Source organism: Salvelinus namaycush, chromosome 20 (assembly GCF_016432855.1).
Source record: "Salvelinus namaycush isolate Seneca chromosome 20, SaNama_1.0, whole genome shotgun sequence".
NCBI classification, from domain to species: Eukaryota; Metazoa; Chordata; class Actinopteri; order Salmoniformes; family Salmonidae; genus Salvelinus; species Salvelinus namaycush.
The window spans coordinates 54710622-54728620 of record NC_052326.1 but is presented as its reverse complement, the minus strand read 5'-3'; the positions used below and the strand labels follow the sequence as shown (position 1 = coordinate 54728620).

At 45.6% G+C, this 17999-nt stretch overlaps 1 protein-coding gene across 1 annotated transcript in view; it reads right to left on the bottom strand.

The window, feature by feature from the left end:
• The window catches only part of LOC120065512 (E3 ubiquitin-protein ligase RNF123), a 283067-nt gene that overhangs the window by 16034 nt on the left and 249034 nt on the right, over positions 1-17999 (bottom strand). The gene's annotated exons all lie outside the window — the stretch shown is intronic.

The window sequence follows — 17999 nt, the reverse complement described above, 5'->3', positions numbered from 1 at the left end:
CTGTACAGAACACAAATATTCTAAAACATGCATCCTGTTTGCAATAAGGCACTAAGTAAAACTCGAAAAAATAATGCAAAGAAATGAACTTTATGTGCAGAATACAAAGCATTATGTTTGAGGCAAATACAACACTGAGTACCACTCTTCATATGTTCAAGCATGGTGGAGGCTGCATCATGTTATGGGTATGCTTGTCATTGGCAAGGACTAGGGAGCTGAAGAGGATAAAAATAAACGGAATAGAGCAAAACACAGGCAAAATGCTAGGGGAAAACCTGGTTCAGTCTGGTTTCCAACAGACACTGGCAGACAAATTCACCTTTCAGCAGGACAATAACCTTAAACACAAGGCCAAATCTACACTGGAGTAGTTTACCAAGATGACATTGAATGTTCCTGAGTGGCCTAATTTTTTTTGATTGAAAATCGGCTTGATAATCTATGGCAAGACTTGAAAATGGCTGTCTAGCAATGATCAACAACCAACTTGACAGAGATTGAAGAATTTTAAGAATGAACAAAAATGATAATTTGCTAATATTGTACAATCCAGGTGTGCTAAGAGATTTACCCAGAAAGACTCCGCTGTAATCGCTGCCAAAGGTGATTCTGACATGTACTGATTCAGAGATTTGAATACTTATGTAAATTAGATATTCATTTTCAATACATTTGAAAACATTTCTAAAAACATGTTTTCACATTGTCATTACGGGGTATTGTGTTTATCCATTTTGAATTCAGGCTGTAACACAACACAATGTGGAATAAGTCAAGGGGTATGAATACTTTCTGAAGGCACTGTACATTCTACGGGAGATATTCTTCCCAACACCTCACACTTGACTTGCTGTGCAGGATTAAATAGATTCTTCTTAAAGCCCATAGCTACCACTTCCCTTTGAACAAATGTATCACATCCTTCTGAAGACACATTTCAGTTGAATGCATTCAGTTGTACAGCTGACTAGGAATCCCCCTTTTCCTTTCTTAGAAATTATAATTCTCCTCTGGTAATGTTGGGTATGACTGGAGAGGAGTGTACTGAAGGAGGTGGGGCAGGCAGAGAACAGTAAGATATTCACACAGTACAATAATATTCACAGAGTACAGTACAATAATATTCAGAGTACAGTACAATAACATTCACAGAGTACAGTACAACAACATTCACAGAGTACAGTACAATAACATTCACAGAGTACAGTACAATAACATTCACAGAGTACAGTAACATATTCACACTGTGCAGTAACATTCACCTTGAAGGGTCCATCTTGTAGGCAGGGTGCTTTGAACAGACTCAGCGTTTGAGGATGTAAATGTTATTGAGAACCCCCCCCCCCCATGTGGAGTTCAGAGGTTTCCTCCATCCCCCTCATCCGTTATACGGAACACCTCTTTAAAACAAACTCTCTCCTCCTTTAATAAACCACCTACAGAGCACAGCAGATTATAACACGTAGTATATTCTAAATGGATTTTAGAGTTACGCGCTGCGGAGGCAGAGATATGATTCAGAGGGCTTAGTGGTGAAGAGGTGTGTGTGTGTTTAGGCGTAGCTTAACAGAAAACCTCCCATCCATTTTGTTGGGAGTGGCTCTATGCGATATATATTCCTCCCTCCCTTCCTCCTCTCCAGTCAAGTCAGAGGACATGTCCAAAAAATGGCACCCTATTCCCTATCTAGTGCGCTAAATCGTCCCATAGGGCTATGGCCAAACTAGGGCACTATAATAGAGAATATAGAGTGACATTTGGGACGCAGGCAGAATGTGCTGATCAGGCACAACGGAGTCGTGCTTTACAGAAAGATATCACAGTAGCAGTAGAAGCAGTGCTTTTCAGGCTGACTGACTGCCTATGTGGTCTCGGGTCAACGATAACGCTAAATGTTAACGATTACAACTCTGGGCCACAGGGACTTGATTCAGCCTGCTTGGATACGCACAGAGACCCCCCTCTCACTCTTTCTTTCCTCAATTAAGGCTCTTCAATGGGCATGCCTTGCTTCAGTAATTAGCTCATCCAAGGGAGGGAAGGGAGAGGAAGGGAAGTGGGAGCTGAAACAGGTTAGCTCCAACAGATACAGTAAGAGGGGGAGCTGAAACAGGTTAGCTCCATCAGATATAGTAAGAGCGGGAGTTGAAACAGGTTAGCTCCAACAGATACAGTAAGAGGGGGAGCTGAAACAGGTTAGCTCCAACAGATATAGTAAGAGGGGGAGCTGAAACAGGTTAGCTCCAACAGATATAGTAAGAGGGGGAGCTGAAACAGGTTAGCTCCAACAGATATAGTAAGAGGGGGAGCTGAAACAGGTTAGCTCCAACAGATATAGTAAGAGGGGGAGCTGAAACAGGTTAGCTCCAACAGATATAGTAAGAGGGGGAGCTGAAACAGGTTAGCTCCATCAGATATAGTAAGAGCGGGAGTTGAAACAGGTTAGCTCCAACAGATACAGTAAGAGGGGGAGCTGAAACAGGTTAGCTCCAACAGATATAGTAAGAGGGGGAGCTGAAACAGGTTAGCTCCATCAGATATAGTAAGAGGGGGAGCTGAAACAGGTTAGCTCCAACAGATACAGTAAGAGGGGGAGCTGAAACAGGTTAGCTCCAACAGATATAGTAAGAGGGGGAGTTGAAACAGGTTAGCTCCAACAGATACAGTAAGAGGGGGAGCTGAAACAGGTTAGCTCCATCAGATACAGTAAGAGGGGGAGCTGAAACAGGTTAGCTCCAACAGATATAGTAAGAGCGGGAGTTGAAACAGGTTAGCTCCAACAGATACAGTAAGAGGGGGAGCTGAAACAGGTTAGCTCCAACAGATATAGTAAGAGGGGGAGCTGAAACAGGTTAGCTCCAACAGATATAGTAAGAGGGGGAGCTGAAACAGGTTAGCTCCAACAGATATAGTAAGAGGGGGAGCTGAAACAGGTTAGCTCCAACAGATATAGTAAGAGGGGGAGCTGAAACAGGTTAGCTCCAACAGATATAGTAAGAGGGGGAGCTGAAACAGGTTAGCTCCAACAGATACAGTAAGAGGGGGAGCTGAAACAGGTTAGCTCCAACAGATATAGTAAGAGGGGGAGCTGAAACAGGTTAGCTCCAACAGATACAGTAAGAGCGGGAGCTGAAACAGGTTAGCTCCAACAGATATAGTAAGAGGGGGAGCTGAAACAGGTTAGCTCCATCAGATATAGTAAGAGTACCATTGTTGTCTAGTTGTAAGGAAAGTAAATCCACAGTGGTAATTCTGCTTCCTGTCTCCAATCGACAAGGCGGTAGAAGTACTAGTACCTTCAACAAGCTGCACAAACAGAGATTGAAGCAGGAGCAGTTGTTTTTAGGTGGACTGCCTGTGGTGCCTGTGGCCTGTGGTGTCCCGGTCCGTGTCAAGGATAACATTAAATCTTAAAATTTACAACACCGGGCCATCGGGAGTCAATTAAGCCTGCTTCAATAGGCATACCTTCTTTTAGTAATTATCTCATCAAAGGGAAGGGAGGGGAAATTCAATCCCACCATTTTGACGAGCACTTAAAAATGGGTAACTAGTATGAGAACTAATGCAGGTGAACTTAAAACTCTGAAATCCTGATTGCACAGTTGTCTCAGAGCTTCAGAAACGTCCCATCTGAAACGCTACTTAAGAGTGTTCCTTCCACTCTCTGTAAGTTCCATTGTTGTATCACTCTACAGGAAGTGAACTGAAAGTGGCTATTTAATATGTCAATGCTACTGCCGATGGGACGCAGTCTGAATGTGTTGATCAGAGACATCGCAGCAGTGCTTCTCAGGGCCGACTGCATCTGTATGTGATGTCCCGGTCAAGGGTCAAATCAAAATGGTATTGTTGGCGTACATATATTCTGCAGAATGTTTGTGTTTGTAGCTGTAACAGTGTAGTATACCTAACAATACACAATACGGACAAATCAAAAACATTTAAACAACGTAATTAAGAAATAACAGAATGAGCAATGTCAGGAGTACATATTCAGACCCTTTGACAATTTTCCACATTTTATGTTTCAGCCTTACTCTAAAATGGATTAAGTTGTTTTTTCATTACCCCATAATGACAAAGCAAAAACATGTTTTTAGAAATGTTTGCAAATGTATATAAAAAAAAAAAACTGAAATGTAACATTTACATAAGTATTCAGACCCTTTACTTAGTACTTTGTTGAAGCATCTTTGGCAGCGATTACAGCCTCGACTCTTCTTGGATATGACGATACAAGCTTGGCACACCTGTATTTGGGGAGTTTCTCCCATTCTTCTCTGTCAGGTTGGATGGGGAGCATTGCTGCACAGCTATTTTCAGGTCTCTCCAGAGATGTTTGATCGGGTTCAAGTCCTGGCTCTGGCTGGGCCACTCAAGGACATTCAGAGACTTGTCCCGAAGCCACTCCTGTGTTGTCTTGGCTGTGTGCATAGGGTCGTTGTCCTGAGCAGATTTCCATCAAGGATCTCTCTGTACTTTGCTCCGTTCATATTTCCCTCGATCCTGACTAATCTCACAGTCCCTGCCACTGAAAAACATCCCCACAGCATGATACTGCAACCACCATGCTTCAACATAGGGATGGTGCCAGGTTTCCTCCAGACGTGACGCTTGGCATTCAGGCCAAAGAGTTTAATCTTGGTGAAACATTATTAAAGTGAAGTGTTCAATGATGGTAAAATGAATAAAAAATGAAATGCAACATGCAACAATTTCAAAGATTCTACTTAGTTACAGTTCATATAAGGAAATCAGTCAATTTAAATGAATTCACTAGGCCCTAATCTATGGATTTCACATGACTGGGAATAGAGATATGCATCTGTTGGTCACAGATACCTTAACAACAAGGTAGGGGCGTGGATCAGAAAACCAGTCAGTATCTGATGTGTCCACCATTTGCCTCATGCAGCGCGACACATCTCCTCCAGATAGAGTTGATCAGGTTGTTGATTGTTGCCTGTGGAATGTTGTCCGAATCCTCTTCAATGGCTGTGCGAAGTTGCTGGATATTGGCGGGACCTGGAACATGCTGTCGTACACGTCGATCCAGAGGATCCCACGCATGCTCAATGGGTGGTGACATGTCTGGTGAGTATGCAGGCCATGGAAGAACTGGGGCATGTTCAGCTTCCAGGAATTGTGTACAGATCCTGGCGACGTGGGGCCGTGCATTATCATGCTGAAACATGAGGTGATGGCGGAAGATGAATGGCACGACAACGGGACTCAGGATCTCATCACGGTATCTCTGTGCATTCAAATTGCAATCGATAAACTGCAATTGTGTTTGTTGTCCGTAGCTTACGCCTGCCCATTCCATATCCCCACCGGGCACTCTGTTCACAACGTTGACATCAGCAAACCGCTTGTCCACACGACGCCATACAAGCGGCCGTGAAGCTGGATAGGCGTACTGCTAAATTCTCTAAAACGACGTTGGAGGCGGTTTATGGTAGAGAAATAAACATTCAATATTTCTGCGGGCAGCATTGCATGCTCCTTCAAAACTTGAGACACCTGTGGCATTGTGTTGACAAAACGGCGCATTTTAGAGTGGCCTTTTATTGTCCCCAGCACAAGGTGCACCTGAGTAATATTCATGCCGTTTAAATCAGCTTCTTGATATGCCTCAGGTTATCTTGACCTCAAACAAATTTGTGGCCAAAATCTGAGCGTAATAAGCATTTTGTGCGAATGGAACATTTCTGGGACATTTTATTTCAGCTCATGAAACATGGGACCAACACTTTACATGTTGTGTTCATATTTGTGTTCAGTGTATATAGGGCAGCAGTCTCTAAGGTGCTGGGTAAAGTACCGTTAATGTTAACAGCACTGGGTCACCGGGACTCAACTAAGCCTGGATGAACGGGCACACCATCACTAATTAGCTCATTAAAAGGAAGGAAGAAATTGAAGGGATGTGAGAGGAAATGTCTACTGGATGTGCAGACCACACCATGGGACTAGACCACACCATGGGACTAGACCACACCATGGGACTAGACCACACCATGGGACTAGACCACACCATGGGACCAGACCACACCATGGGACCAGACCACACCATGGGACTAGACTAGCAGACCACACCATGGGACTAGACTAGCAGACCACACCATGGGACTAGACCACACCATGGGACCAGACCACACCATGGGACCAGACCACACCATGGGACCAGACCACACCATGGGACTAGACTAGCAGACCACACCATGGGACTAGACCACACCATGGGACCAGACCACACCATGGGACCAGACCACACCATGGGACCAGACCACACCATGGGACCAGACTACCAGACCACACCATGGGACCAGACTACCAGACCACACCATGGGACCAGACTACCAGACCACACCATGGGACTAGACCACACCATGGGACCAGACCACACCATGGGACCAGACCACACCATGGGACCAGACCACACCATGGGACCAGACCACACCATGGGACTAGACTAGCAGACCACACCATGGGACTAGACCACACCATGGGACCAGACCACACCATGGGACTAGACTAGCAGACCACACCATGGGACTAGACCACACCATGGGACCAGACCACACCATGGGACCAGACCACACCATGGGACCAGACTACCAGACCACACCATGGGACCAGACTACCAGACCACACCATGGGACCAGACTACCAGACCACACCATGGGACCAGACTACCAGACCACACCATGGGACTAGACCACACCATGGGACCAGACCACACCATGGGACCAGACCACACCATGGGACCAGACCACACCATGGGACTAGACCACACCATGGGACTAGACTAGCAGACCACACCATGGGACTAGACTAGCAGACCACACCATGGGACTAGACCACACCATGGGACTAGACAAGCAGACCACACCATGGGACCAGACTAGCAGACTACACTATGGGACCAGACTAGCAGACTACACCATGGGACCAGACCGCACCATGGGACCAGACGAGCAGACCACACCATATGGCTAGACGAGCAGACCACACCATGGGACCAGACCGCACCATGGGACTAGACGAGCAGACCACACCATGGGACCAGACCACACCATGGGACCAGACCGCACCATGGGACTAGACGAGCAGACCACACCATGGGACCAGGCCACACCATGGGACCAGGCCACACCATGGGACCAGGCCACACCATGGAACCAGACCACACCATGGGAGTAGACTAGCAGACCACACCATGGGAGCAGACCACACCATGGGACCAGACCACACCATGGGACTAGACTAGCAGACCACACCATGGGACTAGATGAGGCGATAAAGGAGGTTAACTAAGTTCCATCTGAAATCACAGTTGTCTCAAAGCCTCAGTCTCCTTCTGAACTGTTGGTGCTTTAAAGTGTCTTCTTCCACTCTCTTTCCCCCTCTAAAGGAAGTGAACCCACAGACTAAGTGGTTCTTCTTCTGAGGCAATACGCTGAACTCATATTTATCATGGTAGCTCTTCTTCGCTGGTAAACAAGTTGCTGGCGGTGCATTCTGCTTTTCAAAAACACCTGTTTATTACCCACCATCCTCATCTCCACTTTCATGCAGGTTTACAATGACATTCTGCCATTCAGGCCATTTTCTAACGGGTTATTTGCCACCATCTACCACTTCAGCTTTAAGAGAGGTTTAACCCTATCAGTCCCGAGAACTAAGCAAAAAAAATGTGCTTTTCATTTATCTGACTTCCATTCATCTACATGTCCTTATATTTATCCTCACAATGATGTGTTTTACCAGGTTCTTTTCAGGACAACCAGGGCTACTAGAATAACAGCAAAAAAACTATTTGACATAAACAGTTGACATTCATGAGTTTTTATTTTACGAACGTCAACAACAACAAAAATAAAGGGCAGGCAAAGTGAAAATCGTATCCTTCGCCACGACTCTTGTAGTAGCTTGTGAGCCCTATCAAAAGTTAGAGCACTATGAATAAGGGATCCATTTGGGAGGTACACACAGGAAGACATAACAGATGGTTACAGCACCTAAAAAACACAACATCACACAATGGAAGTACTGTATATATTAGATTACATTTAAAATTGCATGACTGTTGGTGCTGGGATTTAACCTATATGTGTCCAAAATGGCACACTATTCCCTATAGGCCCATAGGGCTTTGTCCAAAAGTAGTGCACTACGTAGGGAATATAGTGCAATTTGGGGACGCACCCGGTGTATATTGTACATGGGCTGAAGGAAACTTCTGGAAATTCGAGTCAGCATTTCTAGCTAGGTACAGAGTAATGAAGTGCAGTCCAATTCATTTGACAGTCATGTTGATGAACTGTAATTGTAACTGCAACGACTGGAGGCCCCGCAATAATAAAACAAGCTGAAAGTCACAACATGGCAGAGACTCTGTTTCTCTCTCTCTCTCTCTCTCTCTCTCAGATCTTAGAACCCTTGCTCTGTATCCCTCTCAGCCAGCCCCTGGGGCAGGTCTGAGAGAAGGAGAGAAAGAGAGATAGAAAGGAGAGCGAGAGATGGAGGGAGCGAGAGAGGGTTGGGGGAGAGAGAAAGAGGGAGAGAAGCAAGGACTTCAACATGACAGCCACACATATTGCCCAGGTTGTGAGCAGAACAACAGAACTAACTCCGACAGCCAACCCATCCATCGACCTACGAGGCATTCACTAGATGCTCAAACCTAATGGTCATCTGCCATAGGCCTAAAGAACAGGAACCCAGACTTCACCAAGGAAATCAGACAGACATTGTCATCCTACAACACACATGGTACAAAAGGTGACGGACCCACTGGTTGCCCTCTAGGTTACAGAGAGCTGGTAGTCCCATCCACCACACTACCAGGTGGGTGGTATAGAGGAGATGGACCCACTGGTTGCCCTCTAGGTTACAGAGAGCTGGTAGTCCCATCCACCACACTACCAGGTGGGTGGTATAGAGGAGATGGACCCACTGGTTGCCCTCTAGGTTACAGAGAGCTGGTAGTCCCATCCACCACACTACCAGGTGGGTGGTATAGAGGAGATGGACCCACTGGTTGCCCTCTAGGTTACAGAGAGCTGGTAGTCCCATCCACCAAACTACCAGGTGGGTGGTATAGAGGAGATGGACCCACTGGTTGCCCTCTAGGTTACAGAGAGCTGGTAGTCCCATCCACCACACTACCAGGTGGGTGGTATAGAGGAGATGGACCCACTGGTTGCCCTCTAGGTTACAGAGAGCTGGTAGTCCCATCCACCACACTACCAGGTGGGTGGTATAGAGGAGATGGACCCACTGGTTGCCCTCTAGGTTACAGAGAGCTGGTAGTCCCATCCACCACACTACCAGGTGGGTGGTATAGAGGAGATGGACCCACTGGTTGCCCTCTAGGTTACAGAGAGCTGGTAGTCCCATCCACCACACTACCAGGTGTGAAACAGGGAAGAGACTCAGGGGGTATGCTAATTTGGTACAGATCCGACCTAACCCACTCTATTAAATTAATCAAAACAGGAACATTTCACATATGGTTAGAAATTAATAGGGACATAATCTCAACAGAGAAAAATGTCCCCCTGTAACTTCCTATATCCCCATAATAGACTCCCCATACTTTAACAATGACAGCTTCTCCATCCTGGAGGGGGAGATCAACTACTTCCAGGCCCGGGGACATGTACTAAATGCCACAACTGGATAATAACCTGACACTCTCAGCACATCCTTTCCCCTTGAACACAATCCTAGACATACAGCGCCTTCACAAAGTATTCACATCCTTGGACCTTTTCCACATTTTATTGTATTAAAGCCTAAATTTGTGGAATTATATTTTTGGAAATTTGTATAAATTAATTTATAAAATGAAAAGATGAAATGTCTTGAATCAATAAGTATTCAACCCGTTTTGTAATGGGAAGCATAAATAAGTTCAGGAGTACAGCTCAGAACAGAACTGATTGGTTCTCTGCTTGACACCAACAAACGCCCCATAATATCTGGCCCTGTGCCCTCCCTAAGTCATGGTATTGAACAGTTCAGCAGATGGTTAGGCCTCCATAACTGGCTACGAGACTAATGCAGCTCCGTGGGGTTAACATGTACTGTCAATGTTGATACCTTATGGAATCAAAGCTAGTTTTATAAGGAGGATGGGATCCACCCAAATCATTTGTGTTCCTGGATCCTTTCACGGCATTAAAAGGCTGCGTTGAGACAATGACGTATCAATGACTCAAGTCCGGCCAAGTTAATCCCTACCATTGTCTCACTGAGTCATGATAATGCTTCAGCAAATGTACATTATCCCAGGGGGCGTTGGTAGACACAATGTAAGTAACCTAATTTATGTCCCTCTTACTGCTGATCCCACAGCTATTGTATGCAGTAATCATGTGCCTATGAACCAGAGTTATACTGTTATTACTGAGGCGGGGTGTTCCCTAGGAAGTCCACTGTGTGCAGCTCATCCTGCATTAACACAAATAACATGAGCATGTCTACTTCTGATACGCTTCCCAGTAAAGCAATGAAAACAATCAAGCATCCCAGAAGAGTACAAAACATTGCCCATATTAAGATATGCAGCTTAAGAAACAAGGTTCATGGATTCAATAATTGTGCTAGTAACAGATCAAATTCATATTCTTAACATCTCTGAAACTCACTTAGATAATACCTTTCATGATACAGTGGTAGCAATACATGGTTATAACATCTACAGTAAAGAGAGACATGCTAATGGTGGAGGTGTTGTGGTTTATATTCAGAATCACATTCCTGTTTATATTCAGAACCACATTCCTGTTTATATTCAGAACCACATTCCTGTAAAGGGTAGCCTAGTGGTTAGAGCGTTGGTCTAGTAACTGAAAGGTTGCAAGTTCAAATCCCCGAGCTGACAAGGTACAAATCTGTCGTTCTGCCCCTGAACAAGGCAGTTAACCCACTGTTCCTAGGCCGTCATTGTAAATAAGAATTTGTTCTTAACTGACTTGTCCAATTTGTAAGTCGCTCTGGATAAGAGCGTCTGCTAAATGACTTAAATGTAAATGTAAAGCTTAGAGAGGATCTTATGTTAAATACTGTTGAAGTAATATGACTACAGGTTCATCTGCCTCACCTAAAGCCCATTCTGGTGGGAAGCTGCTATAGACCACCAAGTGCTAACAGTCAGTATCTGGATAACATGTGTGAAATACTTGATAATGTATGTGATATCAACAGAGAGGTATATTTTCTGGGTGACCTAAATATTGCCTGGCTTTCATCAAGCTGCCCACTCAAGAAAAAGCGTCAAACTGAGTCCCCTCAGCCAGTTGGTTTTGGGGCTCTGTTCACAGACCCCACAAGACAGCAACACAATTAGACCCAACTTCCTAACCTCCTGCCAAATGTATGACCATATTAGAGACACATATTTCCCTCAGATCACACAGAGAATTTGAAAATAAATCAAACATTGATAAACCCACATATCTGTTAGGCGAAATACCGCAATGTGCAAATCACAGCAGCAACATTTTTACACATTTCTACAGCGACCTCTCAATAGCAAGGCTATGCTCAATGAGTCTGTACAGCTTTTCTTAATTTAAGGTCAGGTACTCTCGCTCGCTCTCTGATGACAAGCTTGGGAAGACCCCCCTACCCTCCTCCACCTCTCCGTAAAACCCACCATGCCAGATAGTGACAGGTAGCTGACCCCCCCTACCCTCCTCCACCTCTCCGTAGAACCCACCATGCCAGATAGTGCCAGGTAGCTGACCCCCCTACCCTCCTCCACCTCTCCGTAGAACCCACCATGCCAGATAGTGCCAGGTAGCTGACCCCCCTACCCTCCTCCACCTCTCCGTAGAACCCACCATGCCAGATAGTGCCAGGTAGCTGACCCCCCTACCCTCCTCCACCTCTCCGTAGAACCCACCATGCCAGATAGTGCCAGGTAGCTGACCCCCCTACCCTCCTCCACCTCTCCGTAAAACCCACCATGCCAGATAGTGACAGGTAGCTAACCTTTTCTGAGACAGTAGCCGGTCTGCAGTGGCATTTAACACGCACGGGCACATGCACATTTAACTGACCGGCAGGAGGTGGAATACACAAACACAAACGCAAACACACGCTCTTGTATAACTAACCTTGTGGGGTCACACAATCCAGTCGCATTCAAAATGTTCCCTAACCACAAATCTATCCTTCACCCTAAAACTAACCCGAGCTCCTTACCCTAACCTTAAACCTAATTCTAACCCTAACCTTAATAAAACCTAACCCTGCACCTAACCCTAAAACTAACCATAGTGCCTAACCCTAACCTTAAACCTAATTCTAACCTTAAACCTAATTCTAACCTTAAACCCCTAGAAATAGCATTTGCATGTCCCCAGTTGGTCTGCCTTTGTTGTTGAGTGCTCCACCTCCTTTCTGCCTTGACTTGTAACAAGGAAGGAAAGTCAGTCTCCATCTCTATGTACAGCCAACATGGCCGCCAGGTGTTCAGGGTAGAGGTCTTCACGGATCCACCGGTACCTGAATACCTGAGACGTGATCCGGGACATAAGCGGGTCCGGGTCGGATCTGATTGTCACCGGTCTCGGGTAGCCTATATACAATTATAACTGATTTTCTCATAATGACCCGTACAGAACAAGACTACTGCACTAGAGAGAGACAGAATGAAACATTTATAATTTATGCTGCTGCTCTTGCTTTTCACAATAGTATCGCGCTTAGCTTGTTGTTGTTGTGGGCCAATCACAAGTCAGCTTGTTGTTGTTGTGGGCCAATCACAAGTCATCTTGTTGTTGTTGTGGGCCAATCACAAGTCATCAAACCGGCATTACAGTTGTAGATCCTCCGTGTGTGGCAAAAGTTAGGAGACTATCTAATCAATGGAAGATGGAAGAATTATAACTGATCCAGAGGTCTTCATCGATATGCATACATTAAAAATATATATAGGATCCCCGTATGGACCCAGTCAGGTCTAGACTCGGTCCAATCAGAGTGAGCGAAAGGGCCAGAAAAGCCTATTTTCTTTTGCTACTTTATTAACCACAGAAACAATGTTTCCCACTTCCTATCAAGTCTTCTTCTATTCTATTGGCCCAGGAATAACGGCAGCTGTCCTCAAGGCAAAGGAGAAGTGCTCAGCACACAAAAAACAGGATAATTGTCAAGGTCTCCACCGTGATAGGTCTCCACCGTGATACAGAAGTCGATCAAAGAGGAAAATAAGACCTGTCCAGTTTTAATTAAAAATATTATGAAAATATATATGTATTTATTTATTGAACTAGGCAAGTCAGTTAAGAGCTATTTTTCTTATTTTACAATGACGGCCTATCCCGGCCAAACCATCCCTTAACCCGGACGACGCTAGGCCAAATTGTGCGCCGCCCCTATGGGACACCCGATCACGGCCGGTTGTGATAGAGCCCCCCGATCGAACCAGGGTCTGTAGTGACACCTCTAGCACTGAGATGCAGTGCCTTAGACCTCTGCGCCACTCGGGAGCAGAAGTGAAATGAATAGCTATCCGTCTAGGTTACAGGACGTTGAGGTGGTTATATAGCCACCGGGGTACACAACTGAGGATGGAATAACATGGTCAGTGAAGGCGGAGACTGATTCCAATAGTTTTCCCTAGAAGATTGAATTACTACTGTTCAGTGACGGGGAAAAGCAGCTACATATAAAACCAAAAGACACAGAAGAAGAGGGGAGAAAAAAAGGAGAAATGACAGGGCTGGTGGACTGACTTGCCTAGTTAAATAAAAGGTTAAATTTAAAAATAATATTTCAAATGTGGACATCTGCTCAACGGACATCTCATTCCAAAATCATGGGCATTAATATGGAGTTGGTCCCCCCTCCCCCCTCCCCCCTTAGCTGCAACGACAGCCTCCATTCTTCTGGGAAGGCTTTCCTCTATATGTAGGAACATTGCTGCGGGGACTTGCAATTCCACAAATTAACTTTTAACAAGGCACACCTGTTCATTGAAATGGTTACTACATGAATCCATATGTGTTATTTCATAGTTTTGATGTCTTCACTATTATTCTACAATGTAGAAAATAGTAAAAATAAAGAAAAACCCTTGAATGAGTAGGTGATGACTGGCACTGTATAATCCAGCCAAAATACACACTTTGGATAGGCTAATGAAATCATCCCATAGGTTAATGATCAATGTGGTTAATGAGAACATGCAACATAATATAAATCATTAGTAGAATGACTTTACATAAATATGTATCTTATATCTACACTGGTGGTAAGAAAACATGCCCTTTACTATTGGCCCAATCAGCGAGTGGAGATTACGGCTTGCTTCGACAAAACCAATTCTATTCAATAATAAAAATATAATGTTTTTTTTTACAAAGTTGTAAAGTATGAAACAGCAGGGCCATATATGACATAGATGTACATGTTTCAGTGAGCATGTTTCAGTGAGCATGTTTCAGTGAGCATGTTTCAGTGAACATGTTTCAGTGAACATGTTTCAGTGAGCATCAGTCTGTACCAGCAAGAAGAGTCCAAGGACATACCGATAATGACTCCAACTCCAGGCATTAATAACTTGCTATAGGGACATCACAAGGCTGACAAATAACCTTCCAAGAGACAGAAGTTCTGGGTCACGAAGTTACTCAGGCTGTAATCTAACCCTATTCTTCAATAGTGTTGTGTGATTGACTCTCTGCAAGTTCAAAGTGTAAACAGTTCTATGATTGATTAATTAAAATGAATGCATCACTTGAGTTCAATTTGATCAGATGAATCAAATGTGAAAACACTAATCTCATTTTCAATGCCATGATGTATCAACTGTAATTAATTCATCACTTTATCTGATTGGCTGTGTCAAATGTGATGCGACAACACAAAGCTAATCACAGTTTCAATTTCTCTCCTCATCAGGAGTAAAGTGGGAATGACAACATCAATTTAATTTCAGTTCAGTCTGTCCTTAATGACGTCCCAATCTTTTCCTCTCTGCCTTTTGCATGTTGGCTTTCAGACCCTACACACAGTAGTAGTCAGTGTCCAGTCAGTGTCCAGTCAGTGTGCCAGTCAGTGTGCCAGTCAGTGTGCCAGTCAGTGTGCCAGTCAGTGTGCCAGTCAGTGTCCAGTCAGTGTCCAGTCAGTGTCCAGTCAGTGTCCAGTCAGTGTGCCAGTCAGTGTGCCAGTCAGTGTCCAGTCAGTGTGCCAGTCAGTGTCCAGTCAGTGTGCCAGTCAGTGTGCCAGTCAGTGTGCCAGTCAGTGTGCCAGTCAGTGTGCAGTCAGTGTCCAGTCAGTGTGCCAGTCAGTGTGCCAGTCAGTGTGCCAGTCAGTGTCCAGTCAGTGTGCCAGTCAGTGTCCAGTCAGTGTGCCAGTCAGTGTGCCAGTCAGTGTCCAGTCAGTGTGCCAGTCAGTGTCTAGTCAGTGTGCCAGTCAGTGTGCCAGTCAGTGTCTAGTCAGTGTGCCAGTCAGTGTGCCAGTCAGTGTCTAGTCAGTGTGCCAGTCAGTGTCCAGTCAGTGTGCCAGTCAGTGTGCCAGTCAGTGTCCAAGTCAGTGTGCCAGTCAGTGTGCCAGTCAGTGTCCAGTCAGTGTGCCAGTCAGTGTGCCAGTCAGTGTGCCAGTCAGTGTGCCAGTCAGTGTGCCAGTCAGTGTCCAGTCAGTGTGCAGTCAGTGTCTAGTCAGTGTCTAGTCAGTGTGCCAGTCAGTGTCTAGTCAGTGTCCAGTCAGTGTCTAGTCAGTGTGCCAGTCAGTGTGCCAGTCAGTGTGCCAGTCAGTGTCTAGTCAGTGTGCCAGTCAGTGTGCCAGTCAGTGTCCAGTCAGTGTCTAGTCAGTGTGCCAGTCAGTGTGCCAGTCAGTGTGCCAGTCAGTGTGCCAGTCAGTGTCCAGTCAGTGTGCCAGTCAGTGTCCAGTCAGTGTGCCAGTCAGTGTGCCAGTCAGTGTGCCAGTCAGTGTCTAGTCAGTGTGCCAGTCAGTGTGCCAGTCAGTGTGCCAGTCAGTGTCTAGTCAGTGTGCCAGTCAGTGTCTAGTCAGTGTGCCAGTCAGTGTGCCAGTCAGTGTCCAGTCAGTGTGCCAGTCAGTGTGCCAGTCAGTGTGCCAGTCAGTGTGCCAGTCAGTGTGCCAGTCAGTGTGCCAGTCAGTGTCCAGTCAGTGTGCCAGTCAGTGTGCAGTCAGTGTCCAGTCAGTGTGCAGTCAGTGTGCCAGTCAGTGTGCCAGTCAGTGTGCCAGTCAGTGTGCCAGTCAGTGTGCCAGTCAGTGTGCCAGTCAGTGTGCCAGTCAGTGTGCCAGTCAGTGTCTAGTCAGTGTCTAGTCAGTGTGCCAGTCAGTGTGCCAGTCAGTGTCTAGTCAGTGTGCCAGTCAGTGTGCCAGTCAGTGTCCAGTCAGTGTCTAGTCAGTGTCTAGTCAGTGTGCCAGTCAGTGTGCCAGTCAGTGTGCCAGTCAGTGTGCCAGTCAGTGTCTAGTCAGTGTCTAGTCAGTGTGCCAGTCAGTGTCCAGTCAGTGTCTAGTCAGTGTGCCAGTCAGTGTGCCAGTCAGTGTGCCAGTCAGTGTCTAGTCAGTGTCTAGTCAGTGTGCCAGTCAGTGTCTAGTCAGTGTGCCAGTCAGTGTGCCAGTCAGTGTGCCAGTCAGTGTGCCAGTCAGTGTGCCAGTCAGTGTGCCAGTCAGTGTCCAGTCAGTGTGCCAGTGGACATATTACTGTTGCTTCCAATGAAAACAGAGATTAAAGATCTCCGTTCTTTCAGCCAAAATAATAAACTAAATAATACTTCTAGAACGTCCTTCATCAGACCTCAGTGCCACTTCACATCATAAATGAACCGAGTGAACTGTACGTTAAGTGCATATGACTTTGGACTTGAAACAAAGCTATGAAGAACATTTGCCTTAAACTGACTGAGTCAGTGGTCAGACAGACAGACAAAGTGGTCTCCGTCAACCTGCAAAAAGGTTAAGCTTTTCAAAGATGCAGCGACTTTCATTTTGATTGTTTTCAATGAAGACAGAGGTTCATTCCATTCAACCAAAGGGACAATAGAACTGCACTTCTACGGTATCCTTTATCAGACCTTAGCACCACTTTAGAATTGTGGGGGCGGCACGTAGCCTAGTGTTTAGCGCGTTGGGCCAGTAACCGAAAGGTTGCTGGATCGAATCCCCGAGCTGACAAGGTAAAAAAATCTGTCGTTCTGCCCCTGAACAAGGCAGTTAACCCACTGTTCGTTCTCTGGTAGGCCGTCATTGCAAATAAGAATTTGTTCTTAACTGATTTGCCTAGTGAAATAAAAGGTTAAATAAAAAATCAACTGTATATAAAGGATCATTTACCGCATTTAACTTTCAACTTCAAACAAAGAACTGAAGACCTCCCTCCATCTGTCCGTCTCAGAATCTGGCATGCATTAGGGAAAAGCATAGCGTATCATATTTCCCACTGAAGAGGAGGAGGAGGGAGAGAAGGGGAATGTTTACTGTTTTCTCCTGACTAATGCAGCAGCACTCTGAGTGAGTTGTCCTCAATGGGAACTCCAGAGAGGAGGACGAGGACAGACCAAAAGGGCAAGAGAAGAGGAATCCACACCAATTCCATTACAACGAGACCACAGTTGAGAAAAGCAGAGAGAGAGAGAGAGAGAGAGAGAGAGAGAGAGAGAGAGAGAGAGAGAGAGAGAGAGAGAGAGAACGAAAGAGAGAGAACGAAAGAGAGAGATGGAGTCCATTCCACACCCATTCCATTACAACGAGACCACAATAGAGAGAGAGAGAGAGGAGAGAGACATCGAGAGAGAGGAGAGAGACATCGAGAGAGAGGAGAGAGACATCGAGAGAGGAGAGAGACATCGAGAGAGAGGAGAGAGACATCGAGAGAGGAGAGAGACATCGAGAGAGAGGAGAGAGACAGCGAGAGAGAGTAGTGTGTAGTGAGAGAGAGTATAGTAAAGTGTAGTGTAGTATATTGTAGTATAGCTCAGTATAATATACCCACTGCTGTACTGGCT